Source organism: Acomys minous (assembly GCF_964271855.1).
Source record: "Acomys minous genome assembly, chromosome: 9".
Taxonomy (NCBI): Eukaryota; Metazoa; Chordata; class Mammalia; order Rodentia; family Muridae; genus Acomys; species Acomys minous.
The window spans coordinates 82,609,469-82,632,332 of NC_140490.1; the positions used below are offsets into that span (position 1 = coordinate 82,609,469).

The window sequence follows — 22,864 nt, forward strand, 5'->3', positions numbered from 1 at the left end:
TGAGTTCAAGGCCAGCCTGGCATAGTGCAAGTTTCAAACAAAGAAAAGCTTTGGTCCAGGAGTGGTAGTACGTGGCTGTAATCCCAAACAATGGAGGGGAATTTAGTTTGTAGAAGGAAGCACCCATGATTGAAAGGGATGTCTAATTGAGTGGCAGAAAACGTGGTGAATCAGAGAAGGGTGTGACAGAATAGGAAAAAAAAGGGAAGCTACTTAAGTGTGTAATGCAGAAAGAGAGGAGGTGGTTTTGCTGGGAGAATTTTACAGAGAGAAGTTTAATGAGAAAACACAATAGAACGAGCCAGAAAACGTGGAGTCAGAACATAGAGAAAATCTGGAGTTAGTTTCAGGCCAAGCAGAGCCTGAATGGCTGAGGTGAACCAGCTGGCCCAGAGCTCACTAAGAACAAGAAAGGCTGAGCTTATTAAGCAGTAAGTCTCAGAGGCTGGACATGTTCTAGGCCTAGTTTAGATTGTATGGAGCTAGAAGCTTCCAAAACTAAGCGCAGGTCAGCAAACAGGCAATAAGTCTGAGACAACTGTATCAGGTGAATAAAAGTCTCTTCTCTACCCCACCCATGCCAGCGAAGCGAACTGCACCCGGGCAGGGAAAACAGTTCCCCCAGGTGAATGTTCCCTCCGCTCCGTGTCTACGTTAAGCAGTCCTGGAAAAGGGAAATATAACCCTGGACTGAGCCCAAAGGAAAATTCAAAGTTCTACCTTCCCTTCTCATTCATAACATAGGTCTCTTTTCAACCAGTGATACATAAAACCACCATGCTCTGAGAAAAGTAAAAGCTCTGGCCTGGGCAAGGGATTGCCTCTAGACAACACAGCCAGGACAGAAGAGATGTTCCTTCTGCCCACAGGGACCAAGGAGAAGTTAAGCATTTAAAAAAATATATTTTATTAATTTATTCATATTCCATCTCAATTGTTATCCCATCCCTTGTATCCTCCCATTCCTCCCTCCCTCCTGTTTTCCCCTTGCTCCCCTCCCCTATATTTTACTATATTCTTTTTAGAAAGGGAACTGTTTAAAGACAGTGGCCAAAAAGGTTTCCTTTGCCACCTGACTGTCACCAGATATTAGAAAAGAGATTAAAGATTTAAAAAATATATATATTAAACACAAGACAAAATGGGTTCTAACTCAAACTTTGTGGCCCTAGAAATGCCCTGTAACATCAATTACTAAATGACTGGACCCTGTAGCCACAGGATAGCCCACAGGTCTAACGTGACTACAGCAAGTTTAATGGAAGAAAACAAACAAGATAACTCGGGCACAAGATGCTACACTCACAGTACCACATGACATGATTGAGGCCAACCTTTGAGAAGCAGCAGCACACTGCCTGTCTAATGCCTGTGTGACCTGGTACCGGGCCCTGCTCCTGGCCCATCCTCCAGTCTGGTGAGAGAAACTCACCTCCAACAACATGGCTTCTCTCTTGTCTGATGTTACAAGTGCTAGCCCATGATTGTCAGGTGATGCAACATAAAGTGAGATACACGGGAAGCTGCAGCAGTTGCTTTCACTGAAACAATCTGTCCCAAGCCAGGGACCTCAGGCCAGAGAGCAGGACTCAGTAATCTGACCCAAACTCTAGGGTGAGAAAAGTAAAGTTCACCATCACCAAATAAATGGACAGCCACTGTGCTTTTATTCATGACTAGGCATGTCCACAGAGTGATCTACAGAAAAAGGGCTTCTCAGCACTAGGTCAAAGGACACTAAAAAAAATCTAGGCCCTCCTAAAGACTATATGGTTTCCCCTACAAATTGTTGTCATCCATTGCTGGAATTCTGACCTGGCTGCCACACAAAGGACCCTGAAAGGACTAGGCTTTTGATATTCTGATGACATACAAGGACCCTTCCTGCCTGACCCTCCGTGGTAAAAAAGAAACGCACACCTAAAATCCACAGGTTGATGGTGGACACCTAAGGAGATGATCATTCTCCCAAAGACAACGGACACGACTGTTGGTACCTAACCTTCACCAGGCTGCTCCTCTGGGCTCCACAAAACTGCCTGATTTCACAGACCAAGGTATGTTATAACTAGACAGGACAGCCTGGCATGGATGTCTCAGAAAGCTGGCAGATGTGGTTCAAGTGAATCTAAAACAGGGAGCCCTTACCCAGGGAAGGTTCTAAATGAGAACGCAAGATTCCCTAAGAACTCTGGGAAAACTGACTTCACCAAGATCTGGCCTCATTAGGGAGGATAAAAGTACTTGCTAGTTTTCAGACATACCTTTTCCAGGTCAGTAACAGCGTTCTCCCAACTGAATTAAAACTACTGAAATAGTAGCTTAAAAACTCCAGAAACTGGTCCCCTGATCTGGCCTCCCCCTAGCAATGGGTCCAACAATGAATGACCTTGCTTTCATAGCCAAATTTCCTCAATTAATAGCTAAAGCTTTAGACATAGATTGAAAACACCACTGAGCATATAGATCCCACAGTTTGAACATGTAAAAAGAACAGGACACCGAGAAAACAAAACAAAACAACAACAAACAAACAAACAAACAAAAAACCAAAAGGACTTTAACATCCCTCATTAGAGTCTACCAAGGACTGGATAAGCCTCCTTCCCTTGTTTTGCTTTGGCAGCTGCGCCTTACATAGGGAGGGATGCACACCCTAGGAGACCATGTTTATAAAACCTTCTCCACTGTCTCACAGGCTGAGAGAGGAGAGCTGGCAGAACTCTCCAATGAGTCCTTTCTCACGACACTACAGGCACTCCAGTCCTGCATGAAGACTACTCATTGGACTATCTGACTGAGCCAGGTGACATCCACTCCTGTCCAGTGCTGGTCAAGTGAGTGGGCAAAGGGACAGTGTCAGTCACCTGCACAGAGCCCTAGAAGGTGGTTCTCTCCACTGCTGTGGCAGAGCAGCAACCCTGATGCCTTTCACCTTTCAATACAGATGCCCACTATAAATGTCTGGTTCAATAACAGAAAGGTCTGACATGGCAGTTTATCTATTGAGGTAGAAATAGACCCTTTACAATTTTATGCATGCCCTGCAGCCTAGCCCCCTGGTTTCCGGAAACAGGATAGTTTTCCACTAAAATAATGGGGTTTGTCACCCTGAGGCTTCCTGAAAATTTCCTTTAAAACGATTCTGGCCTTAGGGAAATGGGAAAACTTGGAGAATCACACTCTGTGAAAAGAAGGAACCTTGGGGATAGGGTTAAATATTATTAGCCAAAATTAGGCCACGATTGCTGGTCCCCTGCCCCACCCCTTCTGACTATATGCGGATAGGAACGAACCAGACTTTCAGCCCATTGACTGACAAAGCTCACTGTGTCTAGGCGCAGTCCAAATGAATGGCTTGCCCTATGGGTCAATTCAGCTGGAGAACAGCAATATTACTGTTTTTTTTTTTAATTTTGGAGTGGAAACAGTCTTTAGTTTTCATAATTTTATAGGATCCCAAAATCAGTACGTCTCTAGTGTGTGTGTGTGTGTGTGTGTGTGTGTGTGTGTGTGTGTGTGTGTGTGTGTGTGTGTGTGTGTTTAACAAAACTGTCTGAGCGGGATGTCATTTCTGTCCTTGCATTCACATGATGGATTTGTTTTCCTTTTCTTTTTTTCTTCTTTTTTAGTGATGTGGATCGACTCATTGTCTCACACTTGCTAGGATCCTAGGGAAGTATTCTACCACCCTGCTGTACCCCCAGTTTAAAGTGCAAGTTGTCTGGGACTCTTCTTGAGTGGGCTAGGAAGGATACAGAAATAGCATGGGCCAAATAGCACATGGAAGCCTGTATTTGGAGAGCATAGTGCCCTCTAGTGTACATTTTGAGAATGGACCTGGGAGCAGGTCAGAGGCCCATGTGGGCGCTCTGTAAATATTTGCTGAATGAGTTGATATGTACATTCACAAGGCCTTTGGTGTGCCCTGAAGAAGGGAATCATCAACACATAGTTGAGTGGTGAAACTTGCCCAGTGTGTGCAAAACCCTGGGTTCTGTCCCCACCCCTGTAATCTCAGCAATTGCGAGGTGACACAGAAGAGTCCCAAGCTCATGTCAACCTGATTGTCTCTAAGAGAAAAAGTGGATCTTGTGGCTAGGGTGTTGGAGAGAGGCCGTTACAGTTAGAAATTGGCTTCCTTTCTAGTTTCCAAAGGAATTAAGAGAAAGAAGGAGATGGGGACCCTGTCAACCGAGCAACAGAAAACCCAGTCACCAGTGTGTACTCATAAAAGCCCCCAAATATTTAGAAGCAAGAGATACAGCGCAGAGGCAGAGAACTTGCCTAGCACATGTGAGACACTGCGTTCAAGTCTCAGGATCTCAAGACAGACCGACAGACACACAGACATCTCATCCACAAAAACTGGAAAGAAAAAGAAACATTTTAAACATCTAGGTGGCTGTAGGATGAGATGATGCCCCAACTCCCGTGGCTCCCTCGGATGCCCTCAAAAGGTGAGAGCCTACGGGACGACCAGGGACGCCAATGACAAGCAGACACGTTGTAGTGGGCTGCCCTCATGGATAGGCAGTGTTGAGAATAGAGAAGTTATTGGGGAGTGTGGACACCATCTGCATTGTTTATGTTATGAGATTGATAATTTTTCTTAGTTATAAATCTGTTGTTCTTATGTTTTCATTCAGAATATGTACTGGGTAACATGGAAGATGCTTTGAAATTTTCCTGGTGTGGGTGACACTGGGGACAACACCATAATGTTTCAGTAGTTTGGGAGGTGACTGACCGGTGACTGGGGGGTCATTAGATCCTCTTTGATCCTGTCCCACCTTAGAGAATTTCCATTGTAAACTAAAGCATGTTTGTATGACCCACTTTTCCTTTTGAAAAACACCTCTTTAGTATTCTTGAAAAACAAAAAACTACAGGGAAGAAATGTTGGTTGATTTGAAGCTCTGATTTTAGGCCATTATCTTGGGCCTAAAAGACCAAGATGGCTAAAAGATGGAGGATAGGATAAGAAGGCCATTTTCTTATTTATATGTGGGGGATTATAAAATATTCTTTCTAAATCACTGATCCACATGATTGTCATGCTGACCTAGTAGAAGGGTGAGTCCACGTTTCTATGTTTACTGGAAAGTAGGAGAGGTTTTCCAAATGTCAGCAAAGATAGTTTTTATCAAAGGGTCTTTGGAGAGTTGAGGTGGAAACACTTTTTAAAAACAATCTTTCAATTTTTTTTTTAGCAATAGGGATGACAGCAAAGTTGAGAACCCTCTCCATTACAGCATTCCCCCCACCCCCGACAACCTGGTCCAAGAATCTTCATGGTCACACTGTTGCCACCAGAGATCTACAGCAGAGTTCACTCTTGGTGTGCATCTTCTATGGGCTTTGACAGAGCTACAATGTGCTCACCAGAAGGACAGGCCTGAAAATATTCAAGGTTTGATCATTTATTTCTTACTCTGGAAGACTTGTTTTTGGCTGGATTCAGACTCAGAAGAACAAAGAAGCTCTTTTGGGGTTCAAGAATACCCTGAACTGATCACTCAGACACCAGACTTAGAATGATGAAAGTTTATTGAACACTGACCAGTCAGGGACACAGTGGACTCAGCAGCCAAACTGTGACCCCCAGCCATTTCTTTGGTTGTTGTTGTTGTTGTTTTGGTTTTTTCAAGACAGGGTTTCTCTATGTAGCCTTGGCTGTCCGAGAGTCATTTTGTAGACCAGGCTGGGCTCAAATTCACAACGGACCGCCTTTCTTTGCCTCCCTCCAGAGTGCTGGGATTAAAGGCCTGGGCCACCAAGCCTGCCACACTGAGCCATTTCTAAGGCAGGCTTTTTCTAAGAAAAACTGTAACCAGGTTGCAACCAGATAAGCAGGTGTGGGAAGCAAGGGGAGGTCAGCGTTGCGCCATGTTGACTAGCTAAACAAAGCAGTTGAAGATGATTGGCTCAGATAGAGGGGAGAGGAGCTTGGGACATTCCGGTTCCTGACCATTCCAGGAGAAACGACCATGGCAGGATAGTGTGGTTTTGTTTAAGTGGAACCTAGAACATTCATTCAAGCAGAACATCCAGCAAGTATTGACTTGTAAGTAAAAGGCAAAGCTAAGAACTTGAACTTAATTTAAGCTGAGGATAAAAATGGAGACTTCAAAACACAATGGCTATGGTGATGCTAAGCAGGAAGGCCTAGACATGTCTGGACATGGCTCAAAGTTGGTGTGCCTCAGCGCGCTCAGTGAAGATGGCCCACATCTCTTGGCAGTCTGTTCCTGGTGATTTCCTTGGCTTCTTCCATTCTCGTGGCTACAAGTTCAGCATGTTCTGCAGCCTCCTCCTTATTTCTATTCCTGTGCTGTTTCTTCAGGCTCTGTGTTGTTATTTGTGTTGCAGGACATGTGGAGTCATCAGATGCTGAATCTTGGGCACTTTGTTCCTGGGCTTCTTACCTTCTTCACTAAAGGGCTTTCTGACAGCCCATCAGCGAATTACATCTTCCTAGGAGCTATGGAAGAGCTTAGGGTTCTGGACGCTCTTTGGACCCTAACTGCCAGAGCACAGTAGGATCTGCAGGTCCGGGAGAAGACTTCTCTCCCTCTCTCTGCACCATCATCGTTATCATCATGACCACCAACACCACCATCATCATCATTATTAGTTTTTGTTATTATTTGCAATAACCAAATTGAGAGTACTCAGCTTAGGATTCACTGTGTTGGGTTTGTTTGGTTTTTGTTTCTTTGTTTGAGACAAAATCTCAATCATTCTATTTACCAATGAAGACTCAGGAGCCAGATGCTGGCGTGAAAGGCTGCCAGCTCTGAGAGGCAGAGAAAGCACCCAGTTGACCTTCCTCCACATCCAGGGTCACACCCCCAAAACTTCCCCTTCTCTACTCCATCTCTAAAACCCATAAACCTGAATGTCCCTCCCTTTTGCTTCCTGTGCAGCTCTCTATCCTGTCCTCCTGACTTCCTCTTACTCCCTATGGTTTCTCCCATGTTCACTCACTGTCAACTGGATGCTTGCTCCACCTGTTAATCTAAGGCTTACGTTATTTAATCCTGTTGGAATAGTCATCAGAAAACTTTAGGATTAAAGGTGTGTGCCAAGGCTGACCACACCACAGCTAGACACAGGGTTTTTTTTACTTGTGTTTTGCAGTAAATAACACAATCTCAGAATTCACAGAGTGATCTAATATCCTGCAACATGTCTCTTTCTTGTCTGAATAAAAAGGAAAGATTTTTTAGCTTTGATACCATAAACAATGAAGAAGCCATGTCTGCCAAGCTTTCCACAATGTCCAGCTTGGTTGTATTGGGCAGTGTTAGTATTAGTATTGTGCTTCTCTTGTGTGTCCTAGTGACGTCCCTACTCCTCCTGCCCAAGTTCTGATGGCCACGGTGCTTCCTGGGGCAGTTTGAATGCAGGTGTGCAGGGTACCAAGGCCTCTTCTAGAAAATCAACTAAGACAACCCCGGGTTCTACCAGGAGAGGGTGATGGTTTGGGGAGAGTGGACATTTTCTCACAGTAATGAAGAAGACAAGTATGTGTGCCCACATATTGCAATATACAACCTGTGTTCCATCCTGGAAAGCCAGCTAGAGCCACAGTGAAGCTGTGCAGGAGACAGCACATGCCGAGGCTCACGACATAGAAGCATCAACTCTTCACCTGCTGTAAAACCTGTCCTTCCACCAGGAACTCTACCTTCCCACAGTCTCTAAATTACACCAACAGAATCCTCATGTTCATGAGTCATGTTGCAAGGGAGGCTCCCTGAATGCAAACACACAAACACACACACACACACACACACACACACACACACACACACTCACACACACAGTGTGACTATGTAAAATATTCTCTTGCCTGCAGCTGGACTTTCTGTCTCTGAAGACAGAACCAGACTAATTTAAATCGAGGTTTATAGCTTTTTACAATTCAACATGAAACTTTACACCATTCTGGGCCACTCCATAGAATGCATGGTGGCACCACAGGCTGGGTGTCCAGCAATCCCCAGTGTTGGGTGACTGTCATGGTTTACATCTGCAGCCCCTTCATGAGAAAGAATGGAAACCCAGAGGTTGAGAGAAGGCAGCTGCAGCACAGGGCAAACATGGACTTGACAGAGTCTCTGGTCAGAGTAGGGCTGAGAAAGCCAGGCCAGCACTGCGAGACCTGCAAGCCCATGGAGACGGAGGCTCTGAGCAAAGCTGGGCAGCATGGCCATTCACTCACACAGTTGCTCTGGTGAACGGTCCCCTGAGGACGGACACGAAAAGCAGATGCTCTCAGGAGTCTCTGCCCCTAACACACTGGGCTCTGCCTTAAAAGAGATGGATTGCTACTTATCCACACTCTTCACCTAAAAGTTTTGAACTGTTGCCTCCAAAACGAAGGCATTGAAGGCAAGTCCTCAGCTAAAAACAGAAAATACCAACTCAAGCTAAAGGATTCATGGTGCACAGAGGTGAGACAGGAGACAAGGTATAGTTAGTGTTGGAGCAGGCACAAGGGGTCCAGGATAGCAAGCTGCCCATTGTGATTCAGTGAGTGAGGTGAGGCCAGGCCTCTGTGACATCACAGGGTAAACCACTGCTTCAGGAAGAGCAGCAGTCTTAGGCAGAGGACAAGTCAGAGTCCACCAAGGAGGGCTGGGATTTCCAGCAGTCCCATGTGCCTGCCTACTTTAGGACTTCTGGGGTGAATCCTGAATAGGCATGTGCCCTAAGAAGAGGAGGTGTTGGCCTGGGCCTACCCCTAACCCTGAGAGGCCTGGGCCCGAAGAGGAGGATGTGTGGGCCTGGGCCTATCCCCAACCCTGAAGAGGCCTGGGCCCTAAGAAGAGGATGTGTGGGCCTGGGCCTATCCCCAACCCTGAAGAGGCCTGGGCCCTAAGAAGAGGATGTGTGGGCCTGGGCCTATCCCCAATGATGAAGAGGCCTGGGCCCTAAGAAGAGGATGTGTGGGCCTGGGCCTATCCCCAACCCTGAAGAGGCCTGGGCCCTAAGAAGAGGATGTGTGGGCCTGGGCCTATCCCCAACCCTGAAGAGGCCTGGGCCCTAAGAAGAGGATGTGTGGGCCTGGGCCTATCCCCAACCGAGAAGAGGCCTGGGCCCTAAGAAGAGGATGTGTGGGCCTGGGCCTATCCCCAACCCTGAAGAGGCCTGGGCCCTAAGAAGAGGATGTGTGGGCCTGGGCCTATCCCCAACCCTGAAGAGGCCTGGGCCCTAAGAAGAGGATGTGTGGGCCTGGGCCTATCCTCAACCCTGAAGAGGCCTGGGCCCTGACAAAAGGATGTGTGGGCCTGGGCCTATCCTCAACCCTGAAGAGGCCTGGGCCCTGAGAAAAGGATGTGTGGGTCTGGGCCTATCCCCAACCCTGAAGAGGCCTGGGCCCTAAGAAGAGGATGTGTGGGCCTGGGCCTATCCTCAACCCTGAAGAGGCCTGGGCCCTGAGAAAAGGATGTGTGGGTCTGGGCCTATCCCCAACCCTGAAGAGGCCTGGGCCCTGAGAAGAGGATGTGTGGGCCTAGGCCTGTCTCCACCCAGGAAGAGGCCTGGGACGGATGAAAAGGAGGTGTGGGCTCGCCCTGTCCCCAAGGCTGAAGAGGCTTGGGCCCCAAGAAGAGAAGGTATGGGGCCCAGGCCTATCCCCAACCCTGAATAGGCCTTGGCTCTAAGAAATGGGGTATTAGACTGGGCCTTTCCACAACCCTGAAGAGGCCTAGGCGCAATGAACTTGAGGTGCTGGTTTCAGCCTATCACCAACTCTGAGGAGGCGCTATGATGTGGTGTTGGCATTGGCCTATCTGAATGCCTGACTGGGCTGAGGCCTGAGGAAGAATGATGGGCCTGGGACAAACTTGAATCATGATGAGGCTTTGACTCAAAGAGGTCTTGTGGACCTGGGCCAGTCCACAACTCTGAATAGGCTGGGGCCATAAGAAGTGTGAGCCGTGGCCTATTGTGACCCATTAAGTGGCCTAGGCCAGAGGAAAAATAATATACCTGGGGCTACTTCTAATTCTGATGAGGCCTGGGCCCAAAGGAAATCATGTGTTGACCTGGCTGTATCCCCAACCCTGAAGCGGCATGTGTCCAAAGAAGTCTGGGTCTACCCCTAATTCTGAAGAGGCGTCGGCCAAAGAAGAGGTGTGGGTCTCGGCCTATTGAAAATCAGGAAAAGGCTTGGACATTAAGAAAAAGATGTTGGTCTGTGCTAATACATTCCCTAAAGGGGCCTGAAGCAAAGAGTACAAATGTGAGCCTGAGCCATTCTCCTGCAAAAGAAAGGGGCCTTAGACAGTCAAAATGGTGTCTCCTGTAAAGCCTGGCCCTGAAGTGTTGATCTTAAACATCTGTGTGTGTGTGTGTGTGTGTGTGTGTGTGTGCGCGCGCGCGTGTGTGTGTGTCTGTATCCATGCCCACTGACTAGACATCGATGCCTTGGAGTCCTTCTGTCCTTGCCAGAACCTATGGAGAAGGATCCCAGATTGCAAGAGCTTTTCTACGCAACTCTTAGAAGTCCTGAAATTTATCATCTTTCATTATCTTTCTGGTACACGGCTTGTCCTAGCTCTGTATGTAATTTTAAATAAATGAAGTCTCACTGGCTAACAGGATTATTCTGAAATGCTTAATTTCTCAGTGATCTCTTCCCTCTCTGACTAAGTCCTTAGGAATAGGCTGAGATGGTCACACACAACCAGCAAGTGGAGGAGGCTCCATGTGGAGACCAAGATCTGTGCTCAGAGCTCGTCCTCCAGAGCAGTGTGTCTCTGTCCATGGCTGGTATCTTTGCCCTTTGTTACAGTCTTAGAAATCAAACCAGATCAAATGACCCAAGTCCCCACAGAAGACAAGGATGTATCCTGAAATCAAAGGTGCCCGAGAGAAACCTTCAAACACAAGGAGCCTGAAATGAGACACTGGCCTTTGAGTTGCTGGTCAGAGGGACACAAAAGACCCCCAAACCTTAGAGATTGTCGCTGCCACCTTTGGTCACTTCTGTGATCTCACCAGCAAAGCCCTATTACTGAATACACCAAGGGCATGGGACATGGGATTCAGAGATGTAGGCTGGATGGGGCACTGAATCCTCCTCCGTGAGGACCAACTTTCCTAACCCTGCCAGATGCCATAGAGTCTACCAGGGGTGAGAACCGATCTTGCTCCTGTCAACCACAAAATAAAGAGTGCACTGTAGCTGGGCGGTGGTGGCCCAGGCCTTGAATCCTGGCCCTGGGAAGGTAGAGGCAGGGGGATTACTGTGAGTTCCAGGCCACCCCAGTTACACAGATAAACTTAGTAACTAGGTGCCTGGACCCCCGCGGCATCCACATTCAAATGTGTTAGTGACACAGACTTTCCACCTGCACAGAATTAACTGCACACGGATCCTGCACCTGAGTGTCTAGTGCCCAGCGCAGAACTCCTAGACGACACCAGAGAAGCCAGGGCTCTGCGAGGCAGCGAGTCTGCCTTCCCCTGTCACAGTAAAAAGCAGCAGGGAGACCACTGCACGGTCATGTCACAACAGGGATGTTCCACACAGGGCTCTGCTCCCCAGGCTCTGAGCGACCACAGCCAGAGCACCTAAGTCACCTCGAGGTCAGGCTTCCGCCCGGAGCTGCAGCGCCCTCTGGGGAACAGGAGGAATCACGCGGGCGGCCGAGTCTTGGCACTAAGTTCACACTGGCTCTCGTGGATCCTCCCTGCCTGGGGACAGCGATCCCAGCTCACCATGGCGGGGGTTCGTTGCTCTCCTCACATCTCCCTGCAGAGGACCACAGCGTGGGAAGGACACCATGTGCCTGTTTCTCCAACGGTCTTCGCCTGGAGGACCGGAAGTGCCCTTCCCATTCTGACTGGTGGGTCCGTGTGGACGCCCTGATTGGCTAATGAGGCTTAACTGACAGGAGCTTCTCCCTTAGGGACCAAGTACTCTGAAGGGACCAAACACAGTGATTCGAAATTCTGGCTTCCACTCCAGGAAAAACAAAACAAAACAAAACAAAACAAAACAAAACAAAACTGTCTCACACTCGCGGAGTTTTGCATTGCTCCTGAACTGTAAAGTCATCCATGCACTGTTCTTGCACTCAGTGTTCACTTCTTGTAGGCATTAGGTGTCTAGTGTACAAAGGTCAATGTGCAGTGGAGTGATCCCCCTGCCTCAAAGCCAGCCAAACAACCAAAACAACTTGGTCCATATGACACCAAACACCAACAATTACAGCCCCCTATAGGGTAGTGACCAGGGTAAGCATCTGGAATGAGAAAACAGAAATAGAAAGTCTGGCCAGACGTGGTGGTAGACCCCTTTAATTCCAGCATCTAGGGAGGCGGAGGCAGGCAGATGGCTGTGAGTTCGAGGCCAGCCTGGTCTACAAAGCGAGTCCAGGACAGCCACGGCTACACAGAGAAATCCTGTCTCAAAAGAAAGGTATGTATGTGTGTGTGTTTCATGTTAAGGAAGGTTATTAAGATGCACAGCTCTGATGCACTTTATAGGTGGAGAATGAGACAGTTATCAGAAAGATGATTTAGCAATGTTAACAGAAGAACACAGGACACCTCAGAGTGAGCACACAGTACCCATGAGACTGCTAACCACAGACTCTCGGGCTGAAGAGCCTGGTTCCTTGGCTCCTGCAAGAAGCTTGGTCAAGCATCAGACCAGACCTCCCCAAATCTCCCCATAGACAGAACCCAAAAGTAATGTTCCCTTGGTGCTTTTATCAGGGCATCTGAGAACGTCTTGGATAAATTTGGTTCCCAAAAGGCTCACCTCCAACCTAAATGTGTTTTTACATATGTCCCTTAATATGTGACAATGGAAACAAAATTATCAATGAGTGGAAAGAGAGTTGACAAAGAAAGACCAGAAGAGATTAGAGCTGAAATCTACCTAATAGAGAATAAGAAATTATTAATGACACCAAATGGGCATAGTGGAAACACTGTGACCTAAAATACTTCTTCAAAGACGACAGACACTTGTTGCTAATTTCCCTAAAGCTAAGAGTGGTGGTCCAGTCCTGGAATCACCACAAGGAAGGCTGAGGCAGGAGCATGACAAGTTTAAGGCCTGCTATGACTACAGACTGTGTGGGCAAAATATTTGGGAAAACTTAACCAGACCCTGGCTCAAAATATGTTTTTGTTTCAAGCTCAGTAGACAGATGCTGGCCAACAATTACTGCCAGCTATTCTCTACCCCAAAAGGATTAAAGACACTACAGCCAATAGAGTGAAAATGGGTGGATTAGAAGGGAGAGCCATGGGAGGAGCCAGCTAGCTGGCTGAGTGAGTAGAGACACTTGCCTCCAAGGGTGAGGGCCTGAGATCTATAACCGGGAGAGATGCTGCACCTCCAACAGGTTCTCTGACACTCACACGTGTGCTGTGGCTTATGTCTTTAGAAATATCTCAATGGCACGAATCACGATGTTTGAAAATGTTTAAAGTAAAAACAATAGAAAAAAACAAAACTAGAACAACAACCGCAATAACAAAAACCCAGCAAAAACAGCCTGCTGTGTTAGTACAACCACTGACTAAAATAGAACTCCTTTCACCACACTGTCAGGATGATTATAGGAAGCAAAGCACTGTTAACTTCTGAAGGAGGGAGAAACATGGATTCTGTTTAGATCACAGAGGGGGGATGAGAAAAAGTGCCAGGGACCAAAAGGCCTGAGGCCGACCCCCACCCATTCAGCATTTGCAGCAAACATCCTGCTGGGCCACTCATTAGGCATGCAAGGCATCTGGCTTAGTCCTGAGAAGACAGCGATCTGATCCTAAGATAACCACAGAGACATCCTGCTTTGTCTCACCTGGAAGACCCCTCCCCTTGCAAATGTTCCCGGGGCTCAACCCAGAAGATTTTGTACTTTTCCACTACTCTCCTTGCGTATCCCCGCCCTCACTAAAGCAGGTTTTAAAAAGCCTGCCATTACCTTCAATAAAGGGCTCTTGACAAGCAACTGTTAGCTTGAGCTCTACATCTCTCTCGCCCATGTCTTTACCTACAGGTTGCGACCCCCCTCGACCCCCCAATAACTGACCAGCTGGACTGGTTGGTGGACTAGTCACATGGACTAGTTATCGTTACATGGACTAGTTAAAAAAAGACTTGTGAGAGGGCAGGTGATGATTATCCCCTTAAAAGTCAAACCACCATGGGGGGAAGATTGGTTATTAAGCAGCTGAAAAACATCCTTGAACAAATTCTGAGAAGTATAAAAATGAGCCAAAAACAGGAGGCGGGGCCTTTGGAGACTTGGGACAGTTTTGGCTGTTCATCGCTCCACCTCAAGTTGCTCCTAGAGAGAACCACTTGAGGGAAGGCTTCAGGGCTCTGGGCTCTGGTTGATGTTCTGAGTTCTGGTTGCTCAAAGTTCCAGTAGAAGAAACCATGCTGATTATGCCAGGAGAATCGTTCCTCGCAACTGATATCCTTTCTGTTTCATTATTGTATTCTTTAATCTCATTTTCCTATTGTTGAGGTTAGTCTGCTCTTAAGTGAGGTACTCATGCTTAATAAGTTCGTAATAAAAATATATTTGCTAAGAAAATTGAGCCTACACACTTCCCACTATGTTATCAAGTTATCAAGTTATTTCCTGGAAATACTTATCTCCAGTGCATTTCTGTGGTTTGAACACCCAGCTCTACCCTCAATTGGCAAAGAAATGAAAACCAAAGAAAGGAATACAGAAAGAAAAAAAAAAAGGAGGAGTAATACAATGAGTAATACTCATAGAGGATCTGCCGGATCACACCCTTAGCAGCATGCACCAAGGTCTGTCTCTGTGGTGTGAACTTTGCCTCAGGCCTGCTCAGGCAGTGTCTACACAGCATCTGTAGTGAAGACTGAGTCTCTTCTATGACCATCAGCATTTAAGTGAATTTCTTTTTATCATAACAGTTTATTGTGGGTCCTTCTCACATCGCTGGATCTGGGAACTCAAGAGAGGGCTGTTTGCCACACATCTGAGCAGTGACTCCCCAAGGAGCCAAGGTGCTGGGTGTCACGTATGATGAATCCTCCACGGTGCTGTCCTGGGCCTGTGACACTTATGCATGATACCGGGATCTCCACCCTGGCAACCACCCATTACAACCCTTGTACTATGAATATGGCCCAGGCTCCGGGGTGCGTGCCCGCACGCCTTCCATCTGACAGACCCGCTCTTGGTGATCACATTCAACACCCAGCAGCAGCAGCATGCTGCACTGTCTCACAGCCGCCATATTCTGGACTTGCAAAACCCAATACAGGCCACCCTTTCCTGAGGGCTGTGCACGTAAGTCACCCGGGGACTTTCTTGCCTGTCAGGTGAAGTGACACTTCGTTCCCTTTGTCCATGACTTCTGTGCTCCTAGGCGACAGGGAGTGGTATGAGGATGTCCTTTGGTGACCTTTATTACACAAACATGGATATTTACCTACATGTATGCCTGTCGTCATAGACTGTGAAGTGCACTTGCTGGTTAGAATAGGCTGATTGAATCCCCTGGGACTGGAATTACAGGAAGTTGGTGGCCATCAAGTGGGTGCTGGGAATTGAACCCCAATCCTCTGGAGGAACAACTAATGTTTTCGACTGTTGCAACATCTCTTCAGCCCTGGTGGAAGATCTCAAATCATCCTGCAGTGAAATGTTGTACCCTAACATTCCCTCTCATGTAGCTCCTGGGAATCAAAATACAACAGTAAGTGTCTGAATCAAGACAGAAGAGATGGTTCATCGGGTTTAGAGCACTGGCTGTTCTTGCCAGAGACCAAGTACCAATTCTTTGCAACCACATGGCAGCCCACAACACTCTGTAATTGCATCTCCGAGGACCTGAGACCCTCTTCAAGCCTTTTCAGGCCACTACATGCATGTGGTCCACCATGTCCATGCAGTAAAAGACCTATAAAAATTAAAAATTAAGATCTTTAAAAAAAATTTCTAAAAATATTTTTATTTAGTTTTTAATTTATGTGCATTGGTGTGCGGGTGTCAGATCTTGGAGTTACAGACAGCTGTGAGCTGCCCTATGGGTGTTGGGATTTGAACCCGGGACCTTTGGAAGAGCAGACAGTGTTCTTAACCACGGAGCCAACTCTGCAGCTCCCAAAATTAATTATCTTAATAAAGACAGAATCACTTCTATATCTCTGGGGAGAGAAACATCCCAATTCATTACAAGGCCTCCTGAGTGGGAGAAGGAATTCTAGGCCAGGATTGCCACTTAAAAAAAAAAAACCATTGTGGCAGAGCTGGGCGTGTGAGTAGGATGGTGCCTGTGAGGGTCAAAGGCATCTTTGAGGAGTCTCTCCTTACAGATTTTTGGTGGGTTTTGAGGTTTGACTTCAGGATGCCATGTGCACCATGTGCCTGAAAGAACCTTTGCTCACTCAGCCTTGTTGTTGCTCAAGCACATCCAATACAACACACGTTTTTACTGTTTGTTGTTTGGTTGTGTTGTTGAGATAGTCCTACACTGTGTGTTCTCGACGGCCTCAAAATCAGCATTAGACCTGCCCAGCCCAGAACTCACACGAATCTGCGTGACTCTGCCTTCAGTGTGCTGGGATTAAAGGGCTGCTGGTTAAAACACTGGGTTGTAAATAAATTAATTTATATGATATTCTGGACACACTGGAATTCTTAACCAAAAGTGACCCTGTGAGGGTAGGGTTAGATGCTGGTCCCCACTGCCTTGTTTACTTGGGAGGCAGCAGAAGCTATTTCAAGGTTGACATCTGGAAGATGGGAGGATTAGATTTGTGTTTGGAGAACTCCAGCCCCATATAATTGATCAGGAGTTGGTAAGGCCAAACTCTGGATAAAATCATTAAGGCAGATTTTAGTTTACTCTTGAGATGGGAAAAAGAATCCACTGAGACTGAACTTAGCCTGAATTTGTCGAGGTGACTGACGAGAAGAGTCCCTGGCATTGTGGGCAATGTGAGCCCAGTAAAGGCAGGAAACAGAACTGTGTGAAAAGATGCTTAAAGGATGATGGGCTTGGTGTCCTCAGGTGGATGGCCCACCGGCATCCTGATGGCTACGAACTCATTCTCATTTGATGGCTTCCTCTGTGTGTCCTTGGCTGTCTTAGACTCAGTTTGTAGACCAGGGTGACCTAGAACTCACAGGGATCTGCCTGCCTCTGCCTTCCTGAGCACAGAAATCACAGGTGTGACCTACAGCACCTGCCTTTTCTTGTTTCTTTTGTTTCTTTTTTTGAGACTTTGAAACTTGACATTGTGGTATTGACATTGAGGCTGTGAGCATTTAATAATCCTCACAAAGCTGTGCTTGTTTATACTATTTTTTCATTAAAACACTGCGGTTCCGTTAAAACATCTTAAGAGGCATGCATGCACTGGGTTACACATGAAAATTGCCTTCCATGTCTTCTAGAACTTTGACAATATTCTTCAATATTCTGGTCTTCCCATCTGTAGCCTAAAATATAGTAAGATAAATGTATGCTTCTGAAATTTATGCAAAGTTTAAATTATTATCTCCCACAAACAATGCTTAATTTATTCATTACATTCTACCTCTTTCAGAATCAAAATACAGGAGAGTAACCATCTCTAAGGCTATTTTCCATTAAGCTAAAAAAGTGAAGGAAAATTCACATCATTACCTACAGTAGTGAGGTTCCAGTAGGTTTCCAGCATCACATCTTTGTAGAGACTCTTCTGAGAAGGATCCAGCAAAGCCCACTCTTCCCGAGAGAAGTTCACATGCACGTCCTCATAGGTCACAGCTTCCTAACATATACCATAAGCATGTATGGACATATAGGGTATATTTGTGTAAATATATGCATTATACATAGGTAGATAATAGAAGGAGTAAGATTCACCCCATTGTAAATGTACTTTATTGAATATATATTTACCTAATTGCCTGTGCTCACCATATTAATTCCATGTCACAGGATTTCAAATGCAATCACCAAGTTGTTTTAGAAGGGAAGAGAAAAGGAGAATCACGCCTCTCATTTCTGTGCACACTGGATAGGATACGGCATTGCAGCAGACAAATACATGTACACAGAGACACGCAAACAGGGCAGCACTATTGAGCACTATCAGTAAAATTCTATAAAATTACTAACTTTTATCTTCTTCAAGGCATTGCATGCACAAAATGTATATACATACATGTAAAAATCCCTATAAACATAAATAAAATTTAAGTTCTTAAGAAGCACAAGGTCACTCCTGGAGGCCTGGTCGAGGACACGGGACACTCACTACAAGGCCTGCATGGGCTACATTAGGAATTCTGGACCTCTTTTCCCACTCTTCCAAATTTTGGTATCATGTTTGTTGGGTAGGAGGGCATGGCCATAGCATGGTGCTTGTCAAAAGACAACTCTGTGGAGTCTCTCCTTACAACTTTTAAGCGGGCTTTGGGGATTGAATTCAGGTGGTCCCATGCATAGTATAGTGGAAAATACCTTTGCTCACAGAGCCATGTCCTTCGCCCAGCCTATCCAGTCTAATGCACCCATTTTTGTTGTTTGGTTTTGCTATTGAGACAATAGCACACTATGTACTGTCACTGGCCTGAAAGTCACCATTAGAGCAGGGTAGCCCAGAGCTCAGAGGAATCTGCCTGTCTCTGCCTCCAGAGTGCAGGAAAGAAGGGATGCTGCTAAAAAGTGCTGGTCAGACTGTCTTAATGATGCTATCCTAGATCTGTCAGCAGCAGAGGCAGCATGGGAGCAGAGAGCAAGGGGCTATTTCCACACTCAGCATCCAGAAGTGAGTGAGCACTAAGAATGGTTTAGAGCCTGACATTTAAAGCCCATGGTGAGGTGGCGCTATACTTTGGTTTTGATGCTGCTGGACAGACCCCAAGGTCAGAACTGAAGGGCTCACCAAATGCCTGCTTGGTCAGCATTTTAGCAAGATAGAGGTTGGAAACCAGAGTGGGTTGAACCTGGGTTTTCTAGGAGGCATTCATAAGGGCCAGGAAATACCCAGAATCTATCCAAACTTTTTCATCTTCCAGATCCAGAAGCCAGAAAGAATAAGGCCTAGTTCTTGCCCACCTGGCTGAGGAGTAGAAGTGCAGGTATAATTTAGGCCATGGGCTTCAGGTATGGCCTCTGTAACCTTCCTGTGACCTGGATTACCACCCAAACAAGCTTTGGGCCCCTCTATGTTTCTCATGGTAGCCAATGGACTAAATGAGGAAGCACATGTGTGTTGGCTGGTGTTTGATCATACTTCTAAGAATGTTGAGTTGAGGTTTCTGGTGCTGGCATTGTGGTTGCAGGACCCTCTTAGACAGAATGTTTCCATCTTCCCAATTGCACATGGATTTAGAAGTGATAATTATGTAGGGAAAGGAAACTGGCTGTAGGCACTATAACACTTACTTGTTAAATGAACATACTAAGCCCAAATCCAAAGAAAAATGATGTTTCTTTTTGTTGGCTCAGCCCTAGCACACACCTTTAACCCAAGAACTTTCTGTATACATGGGCTACATGAAGTCAACTCCAGGTCAAGAGGCAGAGCAAGTAACCAGCAGAAAGGAGAGATATTGAGTTGAGGATATTCAGCGCATTGTGGAGAAGGAGAAAGAGCTCGTTCCTCCTGGGATGATATTGGTGTAGGAAGGTCAGCTAGGTGCTTTCTCTGCCACTCTGACCTGTCAAGTTCTCACCTCAGCATCTGGCACCCGAGTCAATTCTAATGATGGGAATTTTCTTTATACACCAACATTTTCAAGTTCCACGTTGGGCCATGACCCTTCAGACAGAGAGATCACTCCATCTGAGGAGGAACTGGAAACCAACAGGTCTAGTAAGTCTTCTTGGAGTTCCTCAAGGACAGTGTTAAGACCTTAGGACCCTGTATAGTGGTACTCTATATGGGGATGAGGGGAAGGAGAAGGAGGAGGAGGAGGAGGAGGAGGAGGAGGAGGAGAGGAGAAGATGGAGGAGGAGGAGGAGGCAGAAAATGAAAAGCTAAAGGGCTTAGCTAAAATTGTCCCACTAACAATCATGATTACCATTTGGGTATTTTATACTGTATTGTCCTTTTCCTTTTTTTTTCTTTTTTCTTTCTTTCTTTCTTTCTTTCTTTCTTTCTTTCTTTCTTTCTTTCTTTCTTTCTCTTTCTTTCTTTATTTCCCTCCCGTGATTCGAGTCAGGCATTCTCTGTTTATCAGCTCTATCTGTCCTGGAAGTCACTCTGTAATCTCTCAGGATGGACTTGAACTCACAGAGATCCTCCTGCCTTTGTGTCCCTAATGCTAGGATTAAAGGCGTGCACCACCACCGCCCAGCTTCATGGTTTATTCTTAAAAGCCTTCATGGCTTTCTCCCATCACTCAAAAAAAAAAGTGTATAGAAGCCTTAGAAGCAAATTAGAGAGACGTATAAATGAGAATAAAGGTACTCAGACACAGACCAAGGGATTTAGACAAGCCTCAGAAAACACTTGTAAGAATAAGAAAAATGCTTAGACACACACACACAGGAATTTAGACAAACTTTAGACCTATAAATGAGAATGAAAAAATTTCTCAGACACAGAGGATTTTAGAAAAAAGCCTATCATGACATTGCATAATGAAACTAAAAGGGAATGGTGGAAGTTTGTTAGAAAACCAACCTAATTAAATCTTGGGCTGTTGAAACTATGGATTCAGACTGCAAAAGGGTGAGTAGACCTTTAAAGGCAAGATCAACACCAATAGAGAAATGGTTTAGAGGTATGGCTGGTATTGGACCTCAAGCTTATAAGGGTAATCTGATAAGGTTATTTCTAAAAGTATTAAGAAAAGTCAAAATGGGAGCTCTTTTAATTGGGTTAAGCAAGGTTGCTGGCAAAGGTAGTCTAGGCAAGGCCTTCCTAGACACAGTGGTTTTTTTCCTCAAAACAATCCAAGAAGAAAGCTTCAGCCTTCTGGAGTACGCTAAAAGTGTGGTAAACTCTGACACTGGGCAAATGATTGAAGATCAACCAGGGATAGCCAACATAACCTAATGCCAGTGGAAAATGCCCTGTAGCCCCAAAGTATTCAATAATACTTTCTTGAGTGCACAAGGGGACTTTCCACTTGGTGCAAACCTCCAGCTAGTTAATTCTTCAGTGGCACCACTCTCCCCTGGTGCAGCTAATCCTCATACACTCCTTCCCACTCTCCACCTAAGGACCTCCCGTTTCTCAGTCCTGAACCTCACGGTTGCCTTCTTCTCTAACCTCGGCGACACTGAGTCACTAAACGTCCTTGCTTTCATCTGGACTGTATTACCACAGGGGTTCCAGGACAGCCCACACCTATTGGACAGGCTCTGGCTTCATATCTAGTCTCTTTGTCATTCTCGATAGAAACTTATACACAATGCAGATGGACTTCTCTGCAATCAGTGTTACACGTTAGCAAACTAACATCTCTACTCTTCTAAATTTATTGTGCGGCTGGGTCTAGAGTCTCACTGTCTAAGGGTCAACTATCCGCCCCTCAGATCATCTACTTGGGATTACCTACTACTCCATCCCACAAGTCCAACACCTTGGATAGAAAACACCTAATCCAGTCCCATTTCCCTAACAGGAAATTTTTTAATTCAGTCCTGGCAATACCTGGGTTCTTACACTGTAAGATCTCCTCCTTTTCCCTCCTCGTCACCCTCTATATGACCCAGCCCTTGGCCCCTCACATCAACCCCTTCTCAAGCCCATGACCAACCTCTTTCAGAAGCCCCAAAAGGCCCTGCTTCAGCCTCAGGTCTACACCTCCCAGACCTAAGCCATTCCTTCACCCGCTGTGCCACCAGGAAGGAGGGATGCGCCCTTGGGATCCTAGGACTCTGACCTTTCTGTGGACCCAAGGTAAACCCGCCAAAGATATAAGACCTGGTGACGAGCACCTAAATACATGATTTAGCAACTGCCAAGCTTCTTATTCACAGTCCCCTCCCTCCCCAAAAAACTTTATGTCACCATCTTCTCCTTTCAATACATGTCCCACCTCTTGATATATAAAGGCTTATAAACTGTCCCCCCTCCGTGGCTCTCTCGCTCTCCAGGGAGCAGTAGGTAGCACAAATCACCACTCTTGCTTTCCTATCATGCCAACCCCCCAACATCTCAATAGTTCTTCCTCGACGACCCACAAACCACTCTCCGTCTCACTCTTGCATTGAAACCTTAAAATAATTGTGCCCCATCCCTCACACATACAGGAAGGCTCGCTGCCTCAGAACATCTACACCTTGTACATAGACAGGCCATCTAGACATCGCACACAGACAGTAACTCCTTTTTAAACCTCCAGCCCACCCCCGAGGATTTGTGTTTCCTAAGGGCTACGACTGAGTCTTCTTAAATCTGTCAAGTAATAGATGCCCAAGTCAAAATCATAGCCCCCATTTGTCCAAAGTCAAATGGCTTAGGTTCCTTCTGGTCTTGGTGGACACCTTCTCAGGGTGTGTGGAAGCACTGCAACCAGCAACAATAAGGCTCGAGACAGTCTCCGACCTCTTCCTCTGCGAGATCAATCCCCATCTCCCTCCAGTTGGAAAATGGCCCTAAATTCTCCTCCCAAACTTCTCAGACCCTATGCAAAGCCTTCAATTTCCCTTGACATTTGGACATCCCATACCATGCACGGCCCTTGGTGAACTTAGAAAGAACTAAGAACTCCTAATCTAAAATCTTTGTAGAACTCTTGTAAGAACTTCACGCCAATCGTGTTAAACTCCTACGGCTGGCGCTCCTCAGGCTAAGGGCTCTCCCCGAGTGACCTCTTTCCATCTCGCCATTGGAGCTCAGGTATGGACAATGGGTTCTGACCTGTGTTTCACCCAAACCTTCGACTTCCCTGAT

At 46.3% G+C, this 22,864-nt stretch overlaps 1 protein-coding gene across 1 annotated transcript in view; it reads right to left on the reverse strand.

The window, feature by feature from the left end:
- Positions 1-22,864, reverse strand: part of LOC311604974 (zinc finger protein 560-like) — a 225,943-nt gene that overhangs the window by 3,461 nt on the left and 199,618 nt on the right. The gene's annotated exons all lie outside the window — the stretch shown is intronic.